Genomic DNA, 19,716 nt, shown 5'->3' with positions numbered 1-19,716 from the left:
GCTATGCACTGATGGCTGGCTTTGATGCTCCTGCTCCCTCTGAGTCTAAGGTATCAACTCTCTTCTTCTCTTTTAATACTGAAGATATATCTGAACTGAAATCTATTCTTAAATCTCTTCATGGAAATTTTAAAAATAAGACTTTGGAGAACAATAGGTTTTTAACTGAAAATGAAATCTTAAAGTCTAGAAATGATCAATTGGAGTCTGACTTAGTAAATCAGATTGAAGTTCAGAAAGAATGTGAGAAAGTTAAACATACAGTGAAGATACTAGAAGCTAAGTATAGTATATTGGAGAATGAATTAAAGAATAAAAGGAAAACCCTTAAAGCCTGGACTAATTCAGGAAAAAAGGTTCATGAGATGATCTCTAAGAAAAACTGGAAAGAATGTCTTGGTTATGTAGATGGAATTAAGGATGTTGACACTGAAAATGAAACTACCCTTAAGACTCCTCTAAATTTATCTCTTCAGAAGCTGATGAACCCAAATCTACCTTTGAAAAGGGTTCAACATCAGCATCCCAAGAAAAGTCAGTAAGTGATAAATCTCAAAGAAAGGAAAACAAGGAAACCATTAAGAATGTTAAGAAAGAAAATAATATAGGAATTTTGTCTAAAAGATAATTAAAAAAGTAATTATCTGAGGTTAGTCACAAACCTCAAGTTAAAAGTCCTAAAAGGAACGAGAATGGTAAGCAAGATATTTCTGAGGATTCTAATTATAAGTTTGTTCCTAATGCTCTTAGAAAAACTTGTTTTAACTGTGGTAATACTAATCATCTTGCTATTGATTGAAGGAGGATTAAGAAAATGAAAACTGCTATTCCTGAGTCTGATGTTAGGGGTAGATCAGTATTTTATAAACCACAAAATCCTTTTTTTCATTGTGGTAGTAGTTGGCATTCAATTTACACCTGTAGTTCCTATCATAAGCTGTATCACAACTATTATGAACCTTTGCCTAAATTCAATAAAACTGCTTATGTACTCAATTCTTCTAGTTCTACTAAATCTACTTCTGACAAGACAAATCCTGAAAAAGGAAAAACTGTCATAAGTATTTCTAAATCACAAAGGATTAATTTGTCCAAAAAGAGGGCCTAACAAGTGTGGGTCCTTAAAAATCTTTCTAATTAATTATTCTTCTGACTACAGGGTAACAAGAAAAACACTCTTATCTCGGATAGTGGATGTTCAGGACATATGAGTGGAAATAAATCCCTGCTGTCAGAGTTTGAGAAGAAGGCTGGCCCAGATGTATCTTATGGAGATGGAAATGTAGGACACACTTTGGGATATGGCAACTTGATGATTGGAAAGGTAGCAATAGAGAATGTAGCTTTGGTGAAAGGGCTGAAGCACAATCTTCTCAGCATCAGTCAAATCACTGACATAGGTTATCATGTGGTATTCTATGACTCACACTGTAAGGTTGTTCATAACAAGTCAAAAAAAATTGTCTTGATAGGATACGGACATGGCAACATATATGAAGCAAGGTTGTATGAAACTCTTAAGAAAGAAGCTACTTGCCTTATCTCAAAGGCATCAGTAGATGAGAGCTGGAATTGGCACAAGAAGCTCTCACATCTCAACTTCAATTCAATCAATGAACTTGCCAAGAAGGAGCTAGTAAGAGGATTATCAAATATACTATACTCATCTGGTGGTCTTTGTGATGCTTGCCAAAAGTCCAAACAAAGAAGAGTATCTTTCAAAAGAAAAACAGAATTCTCTATTACCGAGCCATATCACATGTTACACTTGGATCTCTTTGGACCGGTAAACATAATGTCCATCAACAAGAAAAGGTACACACTTGTAATTGTTGATGATTTCACTAGATACACTTGGGTTTATTTTCTACACAGGAAGGATGAAAATCCAAAAATTCTTCTGGATCATATAAGGAAAATTGAGAATGGATCCACCCACAAAATTCTGAGAAGTGATAATGGCACTGAGTTCAAGAACTCAAAAATGGAGGAAGTCTGCAAGTACAAAGGCATACAACAACAATTCTCAGCTCATGGTACACGTCAACAAAATGGTGTTGTTGAGAGGAAAAATATAACCTTGATTGAAACTGGCAGGACTCTGTTGGAAGAAGCAAAACTACCCACTTACTTTTGGGCTGAAGTAGTAAATACAGCCTGTTATACTCAGAATATCACACTGATAAACAGACATGGTGTTACTCCTTATCAGATGTTGACAGAGAAGAAGCCCAGTCTCAAACATCTTCATGTATTTGGATGTAAGTGCTTTGGTTTAAGAACTCATACTGATCAGCTAGGGAAGTTTGAATCAAAAGCTGATGAAGGAATCTTTGTTGGTTATTCACCATCAAGAGCATACAGGGTTTTCAATCTGAGAACAAATACTATAGTTATCTTCATAAATGTATCTTTTGATGATAAGAAGATTCCTGGTTTTGAAGAAGACTCTCATGAAAGTCTAATCTTTGCAAATGAAAATGCATTGTTGGAATCTGGATCAAACTTTAATGAACTGTCAAATCCTGATGATCCAAATACTGATACTCCTTCAGATTCTGAAGCTGATCATTGTACTAATGAACCACCACATGTTGAGAGGGAGCAACGGCAAGGTTCAGCTGATGATACTAACACTAAAGAATCAACTCAAGGTTCTTCTCAATATGGTCATTCAGAATCCAATGCTAATTTAATATCAGATGGACATGATTCAAGTCCCAAAACTTCATTAGGAGATGACAGCACAGATTCAAGGGGAACCTCAAATGCATTCGATGAGGCATACAATTCAGGGGGAGCATCTAGCTCCAGAAGGACACTTCCCAGTGCCAGAAAATGGACTAAAGATCATTCTCCTGATCTGATCATTGGAAATCCTGATGAAGGTGTAAAGACAAGGAGTGCAACTCAAATTGAATTTTTGTATCACAATCTGCTTTCAAAAGAAGAACCAAAAAAAGTAGAAGATGCACTCAAGGATGCAGATTGGGTTATGGCTATGAAAGAAGAGTTGAATGAGTTTGAAAGAAATGAAATATGAAATCTGGTGCCTAGACCTAAAAATAGGTCAATTATAGGCAGAAAGTGGGTCTTCAGAAATAACACTGATTCTGATGGAACCATTGCCAGAAACAAGGAATGATTGGTGGCTAAAGGATATTCTCAACAGGAAGGCATTGATTATGATGAAACATTTGTTCCTGTTGCAAGGTTGGAAGCAATCAGAATTTTCTTGGCATATGTTGCACACAAGAAATTTAAAATCTTTCAGATGGATATCAAGAGTGCATTTCTCAATGAAGAACTTGAAGAGGAAGTCTATGTTGAATAGCCACCAGGTTTTGTGGATCCTAAACATCCTGATTATGTTTATAGACTTGATAAAGCACTCTATGGACTAAAACAAGCACCTAGGGCATGGTACGAGACCCTTGCTCAGTTTCTGCTGAAAAGTGGATTCAAAAGAGGTACAATAGATAAAACTTGATTTTATCTAAATCAAGGTAAAGATATGCTTTTAGTTCAAATTTATGTGGATGATATCATTTTTGGATCAACTAATAAAAAACTGTGTGATAAGTTCTCAAAGTTGATGCAATCAAGATATCAAATGAGCATGATGGGTGAGATGAGTTACTTCTTGGGATTGCAAATTAAGCAGACTGATAATGGAATCTACATCAATCAGTCAAAGTACACAAAGAATCTGCTGAAGAGGTTTAATATGCAAGAAAGTGCAATTGCAACTACTCCAATGGCAACAGCTACAAAGCTTGATCCTCATGAAGGTACATCAGTTGATGTCTCAAATTACAGAGGTATGATTGGTTCCCTCTTGTACCTAACGACTAGTAGGCCAGACATTATATTTGCAACCTGTTTGTGCACAAGGTTTCAGGCAAATCCTAGGGAGCAACATCTTATTACAGTGAAGAGAATTTTTAGATACCTCAAGGGTATTGTATCACTTGGTCTCTATTATGCAAGAGAAGGTTATTTTGGATTATGTGGTTATTCGGATGCTAACTTTGCTGGATGCAAGATAGATAGAAAGAGTACATCTGGGAGCTGTCAGTTTTTGGGAGGCAGATTAGTCTCATGTTTCAGTAAGAAGCAGAAATCAATGTCTACTTCAACTGCTGAGGCTGAATATATTGCAGCTGGGAGTTGTTGTTCTCAATTGTTGTGGATGAGAAATCGGCTCATGGACTATGGATTGTCATTTTCTAAAATTCCTATTTATTATGATAATCAAAGTGCTATTGCTATGACAGGAAACCCAGTGCAACACTTTCTTACTAAACATATCAACATCAAATATCACTTTATGAGAAAGCATGTCATGGAAGGAATGATTGAGCTTCATTTTGTTCCTATTGATCAGCATCTTGCTGATATCTTCACGAAGCCATTACCTGAAGCAACATTTACAAAGCTTGTTAATGAACTTGGTATGGTTAGTTGGGACAGATAAATTATTTAAATTCATATTTGATCAAATACTGATGTATATTGATCAAATCCAGATATGTCCTAAATGATGTTCGAGATATTAAGCTGAAATTTTTAATGTATTTTACTACAAGCACGAAAATTAAGTGAATTTATTTGCTTGTGCATGTATGAATGTATATCATTGTCATCATTGCAAATCACTCTAGGGAGAGCGCTTTAATAAGATATCTTTTGGTTAAATCATTAAGTTAACTCTACACTTAATAATTAATCAGTCTCCTAGTCCTTTGATATTCCCTTTCTCTCTCGGTTATTTAAACCACCACTCATCATCATTCAATCCAATCATCTCTTTCCAAACATAAAATGCTCTTTTCACTTTCATTTCTCATATTTCTTCTTCTCCATCACAAAAATGGTTCTCTGTAACATGTTCTAGAACCACAAAAACTTCAATATGGAGTTTAGCTGTGAAGAGTGGCAGCATGAATAGCACATCACTGCTATTCCGAATGAAGTGTGGAACTGGGTTCCACAGGAGATTCTAACAGATCTCCTATTCTTCGAGATGGATTATCTCCTCCATCTCGATCGTCTGGAGGAAGAAAGACGAGAAGTTCTTCGTTAGCAAGAACAGATCATCCGTTTTGCTGTGCTTTTCTTGGAGAGTAGGAGGAACTAATAAAAATCATCATGTTCTTCTAATTAGACTAGGATTTTCTTGTAATCACCTATGCATGTAATAAAAAAATTCATGAAATGTACTCTCTTAAACTATTAATGAAATTTTGTTTAGTTTACTTACAAAACCTAATCAATGTTCCTTAGTTGTGTATGCATGTGCTCGTTCTTAATTATAGCATGTTAATCTCTATATCACACTATTACCCTGTATCTTTTGCTGATTCTTGAGATTAAAATTGTGGTTTTATGATAAGCCTGAGTTATTTTGACAAATTCTGATGAATTTGAATCGAAAAATCTTGACATTGTCAAATCCTGACAAATAAGAGTTTCCAAATACTGATGACAGGTTAGCATGTTTTTAATTTAGAATATTGTTGAAAAATAATTTCTGAATTGTTTAATGCTAAAAAGTGATTGTCTTCTTAATTATTGTTTAAAATTGGATAAATTGTTAAACTAATTTACACAACAATTTATTGAAAGAGCTGTGTGTCTTTTGTTGCTAATTACACACATTACTCCACTTTTAATTCTAATTCTTCAGTAATTACTCTTTATCAAGAGTCCAATTCACTAAGCTTCCTTCTTTGTGTGTGTTATATACAACTACGCTCTGCAAACTTATATTTGCACAAGATCTTCTTTCACACAAATCATCATACACACAGCATAATACTCACATATAACGCATCTTCTTCCTCAACGCCTACAAACAACATGTCATCTTCTGAGATTTCATCTTTCTTTAGCCAAACCACTATCATTCATGGCAACACTTTCGAAACCAATAACTACTTGGCTCTGCTTTCCCATCAGCAGTTTCCTCAATCTTTTTATGATATACAGGATTTCTTACTCCAATTTCCAATTGGGTACGCACTTACAAATCCTAATAAGGTATCCTACAGGGATGTAATGCAAGTATGGAATACAGCTCTAGCTAATGAAACAAATAATGGTTTCTCTTTTGAATATAAGAGACACAGGTATGAGGTTGATGCTGATGTTGTGGTTCAAGCGTTAAGATTGCCTGCTTGTGATGGTGCTCCTGATAATTATGCAACTGAGCAGTTGTTTGATATGCTCAGAACTCTGAACTATAAAGGTGACATTACCACAATTGGCGAACTGATAAGGACGAAATTAAAGAGAGAATGGAATTTCTTTTTTGACTGCATCAGCAGATGTTTCTTGAACAAGACAACAAATTTTGATGCTCTTCCGTCTACTTCTATGAAAATTGGGTATTATCTTCTCCATTCTTGTAATTTTGACTATGGTAACACAAATTTTCAATTCATAATTGCTAGGAGAACTGATACATCAGGAGTAATAGGGTATAATAGATTTCTTCAGTTGATTTTTACTTTTCTGTGCCATAATGCTGAATTTGATAATGATGAATTATTACCTGTATTTCAAATTTCTGAGAAGGCTATTACAGATAATATTTAAAGAGATGAAAAGAACAAGTTTTCAGGATCTCCTTTCTTGCCTCAGGAGGTCAGGCAATTTTTGTTGAGAAATAGACCTACTCCTTCACAAGTTCCTGCAAATCCTGATGCTAGCACCTCTGTAACAGTTCCTGATGTTGTGGAACAAGACATTATCCATCTTGTTTCTAACCAAAGCATTTCTTCTCCTAAACATAATTCCAATCCAGCTCCCAAATTAGCCTCCTCTGGTGTCTCCCAAAAGGCATCAGTTATACCAAAGAAAAGGCTGGTTAAGAAATCTGTTACATCTCAACAGAGAGCTCAACAGGCCTCACTGAGGGAGAGTGAAAATAAAGAAGAATATTTTACAGTCCAGAAAAGAATGCTGATCATGCAAGATGATTCTACCTCTGATGATCGGATGCAAATTGGGTCTAGGATAAGGAGAAAGAAATCAACAGTTAAAATTCCTGATGACTCTGTTGATACAACTGGAACCAAGGAGCCAACTACTGATGCTAGTTCTCTGATCAAACAGATTCCAGTGATCAATGAAACTGATGTGCCCAAGAAAGCTGACAAGAGCAAGTTAAAAGAAAAGCTGAAGATGTGGTTAGGTACATCCGAAAGAAGAAAAAGGCTCAGCCCTCTGCTATGGATGTCAGTCCACAAGAACCTAATTCTCAAAGGGACTTAGCAACTGAGATACATCCAGTCACACAAGAACCATCCTCTCAAAGAGAAGATGCAGACAAAGAGGCTGCACAAATTATCGTTGATTTTGCTCAAGGTGATCTTCTTGCTGATTCTGAACAACTACTGCAAGAAAAGAAGGCTTATCAGGATGTATTATCAAAGGTGGATGCAGTTATTAATGATCTTATATTTGAGGAGAGTACACAAGAACCTTCACCAATACTTGCTGAAGCAGCTCATACTCCTCAGGCTCCACAAATACCATCGGTTCAAAGTACTAATGCTGGCCTAGCTCATTCTCCTGACAAATCAAATCTTGATGCTACAACAAATCCTGACGTTGACCAATTGTCAATTCAAGCAACTTCTACTGATGATTCATTTCTACTAGCTAGTTTGTTATATCATCCTGATGCGGTGTTTATCCCTCCATTGTCATCACTTCCACTTGAGGACTCACCTTCTGGTATTGCTTATTTTCCTCTAATGTTCTTTATGTTTGTATGATTATAATTAGTCTCTTGTTTGAGATTACCTCTATTTATATGACAAGCATACTACTCCTTTCAGCCACCTCTTATTTCTTTGCAAAATGTGTGACTGTGCTTTTCTGTGAGACTGTGTGAAAATACTATGTGAGAAAATCAAATTTTTAGTGGCAGTCTCCTGTACTGGCAAAAGGAGAGGTAGATTTGAGAAAAGAATTTTAAAAGTGCTTTTTTACTTATAAACTTTCTTCTGTGAGGAACATATTACTCTTAAAAGTAATATATTGTGTGAGAAGTGATGAGAGCACTTGAAAAGATAAGAGAGATTTAGGTGTTATCTTGTTTTCTATTTTAGGATCTCATCAGGAATAAACACCTATTGTTAAGGATCCTCATAAAGGCAAAGCAATTATGCCTAGCTCTGCAAATTTTTCTGAGGATCTATCCAACTCTGATTCTGATGAAGATAGTTGATAGGGAATAAATAAGTCCTGATTACATAATTAAATATTGCATTAATTATACATGATTTGGGGTACAAGGCCCAATAAGAAGATGTATGACATTCAGACCAAAAAGGTCAACACATTGATCAAGCCTGATGGACCAGATCAGGCCTGATAGAACAAAGAAGGCCCAAAACCCTAAATATTAATTAATTTCGCAATTAATTAATAAGGGAAAAATCAGCTATTAAAAAGAGTCCCGATAAGGACATAAATCCTTGTAGATTAGTCTCCAAGGGACCTAGAAGGTTAAGGAATCAGTTTCCTACCACTTAGGACTCCAAATTCCATTCTAATTCTGAGACTTGACTACCAAGTCTCCTACACCAAGTCCAATTCAAGGACTCCCAACATCTATACAAGATTTGGCTCCTATCCCTGAGGATCAAGAATTTTCTGGTCCTTACACTGAGAGAGACTCTGAATCTTAAGATGATGAAGTGGCCCCAAGAAGGAGGCATGCTAGCAAAGAGCCGATGGTTGATGGTCGCCAACGTCCTAGGAGCACCCAAGGGACGAATTCCCAAGAAGTGCAGGAAAGGATCAGGGCTCATGAAGCTGAGATTCAAAGGCTGAAGCGCGACATGGAGGCTCACCAGAACACCAGACCCCCACTACCTCCAAGGGGGAGGAATCCTCCCCCCTATCATAGACCTGGATGGTCCAATACAGAGAAGGGATGTTGTCCCAAGGGCTGATCCAAGCAATCTTCTTCCCCTTGGAGATCCTGTTGATCTTACCCCACCATTCACTGAAGAAATAATGAATGCCCATATCTCAAGGAGGTTCAAGATGCCCACTATCAAAGCTTATGATGGCACCGGAGATCCCACCAATCATGTCAGGACATTCTCTAATGCACTGTTGCTACAGCCCATGAATGATGCTATTAAGTGTCGGGCCTTTCCTTAAACCCTGTAGGGTATGGCTCAAACATGGTATAGTCATTTGCCCCAAACTCTATTGGGTCCTTCAGAGAATTAAGTCAGGCTTTTATAAAGCAGTTCATCGGTGGGAGAGTGCATGAGAAAAGTTCAGCATCCCTCATGAGCATTGTGCAGGGAGCGAAGGAATCCTTAAGAGACTACTTGAATCGTTTCACGAAGGAAGCTTTAAAAGTCCCGAAACTTGATGACAAGGTAGCCATGATAGCACTGCAACAGGGAACTAGGGATGAGTTTTTCAAGATATCCTTGGCCAAACGCCCTCCTAAAAGCATGTTGCAGCTCCAAGATAGGGCAGGGAAGTACATCAATGTGGAAGAGAGTATGAGGAAGACAGTCATGAGCAACGAGCCCGCTGGAGGCAAGAAGCGGAAGACCGATCTGGAATACATCGCTAAGGACAAGTATCCCAGAACTGAGCAAAACCCTGACTCAACTCCGAAGAGAGGAGGACCTGGACAAAAGTTCACTGAGTATGCTAAGCTGAATGCTCCAAGGAGCCAAATTTTAATGGAAATTGAGAAAGATCGAGATATTCGTTGGCCTAAGCCCTTGAAGGCCATTCCTACCAAGCTAGATAAGAGCAAGTATTGTAGATTTCACAAGGATGTTGGTCATGACACTGATGAGTGTAGGCAACTGAAAGATAAAATTGAGTTCCTTATTAGAAAAGGGAGATCGAACAAGTACACTAGAGATGGAGGAGACAGGAGCAACAACGTGAGAAAAAACTTTGATGATCGAAGAAGAGATCAAGAAGATTTGGGGTGAAATCCCCAACCTAGGGGACCGGTGATAAATACAATCGTCGGAGGACTGCGACCCCGAGGGCCTGTGATAAACACAATTTTTGGAGGACCAACTACTGCTGGATTATCCAAAAACTCCAGGAAAGCGTATGCCCGAGAAGTTATGCATATTGTTGGGGAAGCACCGAAGAGGGCCAGGACAGGAGTAACAATGTCTTTTAAAGATTCTGATCTGGAGGGTGTGAAATTTCCCCATGACGACCCACTGGTCATAACCCCGATAATAGGGAACAGCCCGGTGAGGAGGGTCCTTGTGGATAATGGTGCTTCAGTGGATATCTTGCTCCATGACACCTTTTTAAGGATGGGATATAATGACTCCCAATTGACCCCAACCGACATGCTGATATATGGATTTACGGGAGTGGAGTGTCCCGTGGAAGGGATAATCAAGTTTCCAACAACCATGGGACATGGAACCACCAAAAACTATCAAAGATGTTCAGAAGCTCACATGAAGGGTTGTTGCGCTGGGACGATTCATCTCCAAGTCAGGGGACAAGTGCTTGTCATTCTTCAATTCCTTCAAGAAGGTTAAAGATTTTGTATGGAGTGAGGAAAACCAGAAGGCATTCGAGGAGTTAAAGAAATATATGCCTCAGGCCCCGTTGCTGGCCAAGCTGGCTTTGAATGAAGTTTTATACTTATATTTGGCCGTCTCAGAGAGTGCCTTGAGGACTATATTGGTTAAGGAGGAACTGAAAATCCAAAAACCCATATACTATTTTAGTAAAATTCTGCATGGAGATGAGTTGAATTATTCAACTATTGAAAAGTTTGCTTTAGCCTTGGGAATGGCTTCGAGAAAGCTACGTCCTTACTTCCAAGCTCATAAAATTGAGGTGCTAACAAATCAACCCCTAAGAAATATCATTCATAGTCCTAAGGCTAGTGGGAGGTTGATCAAGTGGGCAATAGAGCTGGGAGAATTCGACTTCAAGTATAAACCACGAACGGCAATAAAAGCCCAGGCGTTAGCTGACTTCGTGGTGGAATATACCATACCCAACCAAGAAGTCGAGGGCAGGAAGATACCATACCTCAAGACAAGGAAGTTGATAAGGGGGACAAAGAACAGGATGATAAGGAGAAAGAATATTGGGTGCTCTATTTTGATGGAGCATCAAAAACAAATTCAAGTGGAGCAGGTTTGATTTTACAAAGCCCTGATGGGTTCTTGATTGAGTATGCCATGAAGTTAGACTTCCCGACCACAAATAATGAGGCAGAATATGAAGCTCTGATAGGTTGTCTTGGCTTAGCAGGAACACTTACAGTCAAGAACTTAAAAATATGTGGAGACTCGAAGCTGGTCATATCCCAGGTAAAGGGAGAGTTTGAGGCAAGGGATGATACGATGGCTAAGTATGTCTTCCTAGTAAGGGCTGTGATGACCCAATTCGATGAATGCCATGTTGAGCACATTCCGAGGGAGGAAAATGCTAAGGCAGATGCATTATCAAAGTTTGCTTCATCTGAGATAGAGGAATGTTCAGGAAGTGTATACTTCCGCATTCTGAAGACACGGAGCATTGATGTTAAGCTTGTAGCTCATGTAGGTCTGGGGACGTCATGGATAGATCCCGTTAAGACTCATATTCAAACCAGATGGTTGCCAAACGATGCTATTGAAGCACGGAAGTTGGCTGTTCGAGCACTAAGATACTCTTTGATAGATGGGATTTTGTATAAAAGATCTTTTTTGGTTCCTTACTTAAGGTGTCTAAGGCCCGATGAGGCACGCTTGGCTCTTGAAGAAGTACATAAAGGCATATGCGGGCAACACTTGGGGGGCAGAGCGCTAGCTCATAAGATAACCCGTTTAGGCTTCTATTGGCCGGAAATGATGGTCGATGCCAAAAAATATGTGAAGAAGTGTGACCACTGCCAGAAGCATGCACCTATCGTTAGACAACCCCCCGAGATGCTGACCCCCATTAACTCACCTATCCCCTTTCCTATGTGGGGAATGGATATACTTGGGCCTTTCCCCATGGCCACGACACAAAGGAAGTTCCTGATTGTAGCCATTATTTATTTTACCAAGTGGATTGAAGCCAAACCCTTGGCCAAAATCATAAGTAATCAGGTTGCACAATTCCTGTGGGAAAATATCATGTGCCAGTATGGAATTCCCCGCATCCTAGTCACTGACAATGGAACACAGTTCAACAATGAAGAATTCAAGAAGCATTGTGAGGAGAATGAAATTGAATTACAATTCACCTCTGTGGCTCATCCGCAAGCCAATGGGCAAGCGGAAGTGGTGAATCGGATAATCCTGGATGGACTAAAGAAGAGGATCGAGAAGTCGAGGAATAATTGGGTGGATGAGATACTCCCAATACTATGGGCCTATAGGACTACCTGTAGAGTCACGACTGGAGCAACTCCCTTCATGTTAGCATATGAGGCAGAAGCAGTTGTTCCTGTACAGATATCACATTCCTCCCCCAGGATACAGGCCTTCAATACTGAGGAAAATGAGGAAGAGCAAAGGTTAGCCCAGGATCTAATCGACGAAGTACGAGATGAGGCATATGAAAAGATAGTGGAATATCAGAAAAAGGCTTCATTCTATTATAACCTAAGGGTTAAGGAAAGGTTTTTTAAGCAAGGTGACTTAGTCCAGAGGAAGGTGGAAGCTTCTGGTGTAGGGCAGAAAGGGAAGGGCCATACAAGGTCAAAAGTGTTCAGGGTCGAGGAACCTACAAGCTTGAGACTATGGATGGTTTTGAAGTCCCGAGAACTTGGCATGTGCAAAACTTGAAGGTTTACTATGGGTAAAACAGTTAAAGCACGATTCTCAAGTAGGTTTAAAAGCACCTTGAATTTTTGCTTGCTTAGGATTTTCATGTATTTAGTAATAGAAGAAATGTTTAGATTTTATCAGGGTTGAACCCATCTTATGTAAGGTATCAAGAATACCAAGTTATAATAAAAAGTGTTCAGCTTGATCTAGCCTGTTAGATTGGAACATTGTAAAGGATAAAACCAAGTAATAAACTTGAGGTTGAAAACTCGGAAAAACTACGATAATATTTGGACAATACAAGTGAAAATAATCAAAGACAATTACACAAATTCCAAAACGTCTGAAGAAAAGAAAAGTACATAAAGAGTTAGGCCTTAGAAGTCTCAGATTCTTCGGACCTGCTATCTGTAGTCTCCTCGGACGTGTCCTGAGTTGGCCCCTCGGAAGTCTCTTTAGAAGTCTCCGCCGAGGTCTCCTCAGAACTACCCTCAGATGGCTTAGATGCCTTAGGGGACGCTGGTTTCGGAGGCTCCTCCACCCTTGCCTTCTTAATAAGGGGCTCGGCCTCTTCCTATGAAGAAAATTCCTCCTCTTCAGAGTTGGATTCGGGATCCCTCCTTTTTTGGCCTTGACCCTGGCTTCCTGATGATGCTCTGATCGGGGACGCTGAAGTGCCCTCCTTAATAAGATCAGCAAGCTTATCTGTAATGCCTCCAAGTGCTGGGACTTGCACAGGGCAAGGGAAGGAAGATTGTTCAAGAACCTCAGGAAACTCGTCCTGGATAGCCTCCACAGCAGCATCTCAACCTTCCTTATAACTGACTGGATGGACGAGGGCATCGTGCTCTAACATTAAGTCCTTGAATTCTTGAGTATCCAACCAGCCGTCAAAAGCCTTGTCTTTATGGGCCTTGAGAATAACAATCTCAGCCTGGGCCCTTTCAAGATCAGAAGTTGAGGAGGCAAGTTGGGCTTTAAGAGCCTCTATCTACTGGTTAACCTCCTCAAGCTTCTTGTTTGTGTCCTCTAAACCAACTTTCCAAGCCTTGGCTTGGTGAATCGCTCCTTGAAAGTGGACGTTCGCCTACAAGAGACAAAGGAAAAGTAAGAAATGAGAAAAATTGTGAAAGAAAACCATGGAAACCAAAAGAAAAAGACGTACCGTCGCCAAGGCCTGAACTCCAAAAAGTTCGTTAGCCTCCAAGTCCTGTTGAAGGACAAGATCATGATAATCTACAGGAGAAATGGAATGTATAGACCATTCCTTGGCAAGTGCTGTGTTTCCAACAATCGAATCCTTTCCTCGGATTCCCCAGGCAGGTTGGAAGAAAGCCCCTGGTTTTTGTTTTGTACGTAAAGGTTGGCTGGGGCCTTCCTTGTCTCCTTCCTTCACCTGGAGAAGGAACTCTGGGAAGCGATCCCCAAGGTGCGGGTCCTTGAAGACCTTCCCGGCGCGTTTCATCCTGGTTGTTTCCAGGTCTTTAGGCTTTGTAGCCTCTTCGATCTTCTCAGCAACTGCAATGAATAAAATAAGTGAATTGTGAAAATAGAAAAGTAGAAAAAACTTAGGCATCCGGAGAAAGGAAGAAAACGTACGTTTTTTAGGAACGGGAGAAAGGCCACGTTCCACAAGAATAGTCTCCCTAATTAGATCCCAAGAGTGGGATGCCCCATTATCCTGGGTAAGGAGGTTGAAGGCCCTGGTCTCCTCCTCAGATAAAACTATGTCATTCGGGCTCCCATCCACAGCTTGCCCAAATAACGAGCGAAAGAGGGTGCCCGAATCTCCGCTCTCCCAAAGGACATACAGAAACTCCTTCTTCCACCCCAAGTTATTGTCGGGGATGGACTTTCCATTCACTATGTGGGGAACAGTGGGGCGTTGGTTCAAAGAAACCCAACCCGGATTCTTGTCGGGGCTGTTCTTGAACTGAAAGATTTTTCTGAACACAGCAACCGAGGTAGGGATGTTGTGCTTGGCACATTGTGACAGGTAACAAAGAATTAGCCAAGAGTTTGGAGGGAGTTGGCAAGGGCTGATGCCCACATCAGCTAGCAAAACAGGGATAAAAGGATGAAAGGGGAGTCTGATACATGCCCTTAGAGTGTCCCTGTAGACACATAGAGCGTCTTTCTTCCATTGACAGTCCCTATCAGCCGGACCCGCAAGAACCAGCTTGAAGGGTTCCTTGATCTTGAAATAAGTACTTAACTTATCCAGCTCCTTTGGATCCCGGAAGATACTGATGTGATCATGCGCGCCCAGATGCGCGTCAGATGGGTACTCGTCCCCTCGAATGTTGATCATATCAATCAAGAAATTATACCTTGATCGAATGGGGAATTCATTAGACTTTTTAGCCATGTTCATCTTGGCCAAACGGGTCACTCTCTTATCAGCCATCTGAAAAATGGCGTAAAAGAAGACAATTTTAAACACAAACTATGCAAAAATGAGCAAAAGAAGTGGGAAAGGTATTTACCTGAATTAATGCTGCAAAAAGGGGCTGGCTTGCAAAAAGAAGGCTTTGGGGCTCAAAAATTTCTCTGAGATCTTTAAGAGAAGAAAAGAGAAAGAGAATTCAGAAGTGAGAAAGTGAGAAATGAGTGACCCTAGTCACTCCTTTATATAGGCAGAAATGGGAAGATGAAAGGGCAAAAAGCCCATTAAGCTGAAGGCCCAAAGGAAAAGCCCAAATTCTGGAATATTCCAGAATATATTTGGAGTTATTAAGGTCTGGAACCTTCCACAGTATCTTCAATAATTCTTAAGGCCCATCTCAAATCCAAACAGGACTTATAGAAATAAAGGCCCAAAACGAGGCCCTAATCCAAAAAGGATTTGGAAAAGTTAAGGCCCAAAACGAGGCCCAAATCCAAAAAGGATTTGGAAAAGTGAAAGCCCAAACGAGGCCCAAATCCAAAAAGGATTTGAAAAAAGAAAAGGCCCAAGTCCAAATAAGATTTGAAAAAATAAGCCCAATAAAAGTCCCAATCCGAGTTGGATTAGAAAAAGACCAATAAAGACCATATATCAAGATTGAGGTCGAATTTGAGGTCGTGAATCCTGTTCAAAACCCGAAAATTGTGCGTTAAAAAGACTATGATGGAGGTCGAAGTTGAAGTCGTGGATCCAGTTCGAATTCTTTCGAACAAAAGCCAGAAAAGCACCTATGAAAAAGACCAGGATCTAGGTCGAAACCCTGGTCGTGATTCCTAGTCAAAACATTACGAACAGGAGCCAAAAAGGGACCAAAACTTCGACCAAGATCCAGGACGTGGGTTCAACTGGATCCAGGTCGAAACCCTGGTCGTGATTCCTAGTCGAAACATTACGAACAGGAGCTAAAAAGGACCAAAACTTCGACCAAGATTCAGGTCGTGGATTCGACTGGGATCCAGGTCGAAACCCTGGTCGTGATTCCTAGTCGAAACATCACGAACAGGAATCAAACAAGGACATAAATTTTGACCAAAATCCAGGTCGAAGGTTCGACTAGGATCCTGGTCGAAATCCAGGTCATGGAACCTAGTCAAACTTCTTCGACCATGCTTAGAAAGCTGGCCCAAAATTCGACCAGGATCGAGGTCGAATTTTCCACTAGAATCCTGGTCGAAAAAAAGCTGAAAGTTAGAAAATGTTTCTGAAAAATTGCAGAAAATTTGGGAAAATTCCTAAAAAATACCTGAAAATTCCTAAAAAGAGGGAAAAAGGTAAGAAAATAGTAGGGAAGTTTTTAAACAGCCCTGAAGTCGCGTACAAGGCAAATCATTGTAAATGTGTAGGTCGCTCCATACTTTACACAAAACGATACCCTATAAGGGAATGAGTGACCTTAACTTTTGCGAAATATTATACGGTTTCCCAAAAGTTGGAGGAAAAATGATAGGGAATAAATAAATCCTAATTACGTAATTAAATATTGCATTAATTACACATGATTTGGGCTACAAGGCCCAATAAAAAGATGTATGACATTCAGACCAAAAAGGTCAACACATTGATCAGGCCTGATGGACCAGATTAGGCCTGATAGAACAAAGAAGGCCCAGAACCCTGAATATTAATTAATTTTATAATTAATTAATAAGGGAAAAATCAGCTATTAAGAAGAGTCCCGATAAGGACATAAATCCTTGTAGATTAGCCTCCAAGGGACCTAGAAGGATAAAGAATCAGTTTCCTACCACTTAGGACTCCAAAGTCCATTCTAATTCTGAGACTTGACTACCAAGTCTCCTACACCAAGTCCAATTCAAGGACTCCCAACATCTATATAAGGGGCCTCACCCCACAAATCAGAACTACATTTTTTGACTTGATCCTTGGCAATCAGCAAGGTACGTAGGCATCTTGTTAAGGCAGATTGAGTCACGAAGCATAAGAGCAGTCAAATCGAGCCACGAAGCTCACGTTCCTTGGTAATAAACACATCAATTATATACCTTAGTTTTTAATCCATAACAATAGTGATCATGATGATCCTGACACAGCTCAGCTGAAGACTGTTATTGATGCATCTAAGAAGTCCAATGTTGGTTCATCTTCACATTTTAATGCAAATCCTTCTTATTACAATACTGATGCCGAGCATTTTCGAAAGTCTGAATGGTACTTTGCATTGAGAGATGCACATACTTCTATCTCTTCAGCTGTTGTATGCAACATGTTCACAGGACCTATGATGAACTATAAAATCCTGACCTCAAATTGCATCTTAAGGCCTCTACCATTTCCTTGAAAGAAATTCTCTCTGAACTTGCTGATATGAGAAATCTCATACATGTTTACAGAACAAGATTGATGCATTTATAATCAATCCGCTTACTTCAAATACTAATGCCAAAAAGGGGGAGAAGATAGTTGTCACAAAATGTACACCTGACTCTATTCGGTTGAAAGATAAAGATACTGATGATGATGGTAATAAAAATCCAGTTTCAATTGTTCAGATTGCTCCTATTGCTCAACAACCTCAACACTTTAAAAGATCTGGTTCTTCAGGACAAGGAAAGTCTACTGGTGCTAATAAGGCCAAGCATAAGACTAGTGTTGATGCTCCTGAAACTGGTGATGTTACAAACTCTAACTTAGCAGATGCTAAAGGATTATTCTTTCCTTACAGACACAAGGAAACAGGTGAAGAGATTGTCATGTACTACAAAGATAAAAGGTTTGAGAAAAATAATGCTAGGAGTGCTCTTGGGCTGATAACTGAAGAATTTCCTGATCTAACAACTGAAGAAGCAGTTATGCAACAAAAGGAGTTAATGGCTCAAATTGAAGCTGAAGCCAACACCTCTAAAGGAAAAGGAAAGAGAGGTGTAAGATCTACAAGAGCTAGAGGTAGAAGAGGAAGAGGAAGAATCTCTAAACCAAGTCAAATGCTCTCAGTTGATTCTACATTCCTAATTGCTCAATCCAGAGAAGGTTATGTTACTGTACAAGGAAATGATTTAGCAGTAGAAGCTGAGAATGTTGAAGAGATGATCATTCCTAGGAAGAAGAAATCAACCGCTAACATTGCTCAAGTTGATATAACTAGTGCAAATATGTCTCTTGAAGCACACACAAATCCTGAGAAAAAGCCAGATCTTGATTTTGTGAATCTGAAAGCTGATTTTGATATGGATGAGAAGGTGATCAAAGCATTGGAGGAATCAGTTCTTAATACAGTAGTTGCTTCTCATCATTCAGAGGTTGATGAACAAGAAAGAACTAACAAAAGGAGAGTTAATCAAGCAAGCAGTGACTATCTGCAAAGAATTCTAAATTCAAGGAGAGAGCTATGGCATAAATCAAAAGGAAAGATTTATGATTTATCTACAAGCTATGCTCCTCTCAGCAAGAAGGATAAAAGATGGAAAGATATCTATTTATTTAGTTATACTAAAGGATTCAAGCATATTGAATTTGTGTCAGCAGGACTAAGGGATCCTATTCCAGAACATGAGAATATTGATAAGTCCATCAAGAAACCTTCTTGGGTGGAGCATAATGAAAAGCTAAAGATTATCAAAACTCGTACTAGAGGAGGTATTAGTTATTCTGGAATGGAAACTCTAAGGTCTGATTTACTAGACACAGATATTCTAACTGACAATCTTGGTGAGAGAGTCACTCCTTCGCATCTTGAGAAGGTTGAAGCTGTAAAGATTGTATATAGAAAGATAAATCTTGATGATGTTAGAGAGGAGATTCTGTAATTCTTGAGAGAAGGTAAAGTGAAAAGCTTTACATTGTAGCAACTCTTGATGAAGACTTTGACAGAGTTGAAATATATTTTCTATCTTCTGAGAGTTGAAGACAATGTCACTAGAAACTGGTCTTATATGATACTTGAGAGTATCAGAAGAAGAGTCATGAACAAAGAAGACAAATACAATGGTGATTGTGTTCCTATGTATAGAACTTAAACTGGTCAAGAAATGAAGATGGAAAAGGGAGCTGCAGTTCTAAAAGTTTTTCCCAACAATCCTCAGTTGTCTTTCAATCCTGGTCATAAAGATGTCAGTATAAGCTTTATGTTGGTTGGTGATCTTGAAATAACTAAAAGTTTGATTTCTAAACTAAGATCAGACATTTATCAGCTTGGAAAAGATACTGAAGAGAAGAGGGAGTTGAAGAAAAAGCTTGTCAGAGTCCTTCAAGACAAGGAAGAAGAAAGGTTGAATAACTTTCTGAAAACAACTGTCAGTTATCTGAGGATACTGAAGTAAGCTTTATTCCTTGTTTATTTTGTTATTGGTTTTGGCATCATTGAGAATGGAATTTGTGCTTCATTACATTAAGCATAAATTGGGGGAGATTGTTTCGTGCTGATTCTCAAAGATCAAGAGAAGCTCGGGATTTGGCTGTGTTTAGATTCCATCAGTATTTGATGTGTCATCGGGATTTGGTACATCATCAGTATCTGCTGAACATCAGCACCTGAAT

The sequence above is a fragment of the Apium graveolens genome, chromosome 10, assembly GCF_009905375.1.
Source record: "Apium graveolens cultivar Ventura chromosome 10, ASM990537v1, whole genome shotgun sequence".
In the NCBI taxonomy this organism is placed as follows: Eukaryota; Viridiplantae; Streptophyta; class Magnoliopsida; order Apiales; family Apiaceae; genus Apium; species Apium graveolens.
This window is presented reverse-complemented; position numbering follows the sequence as displayed.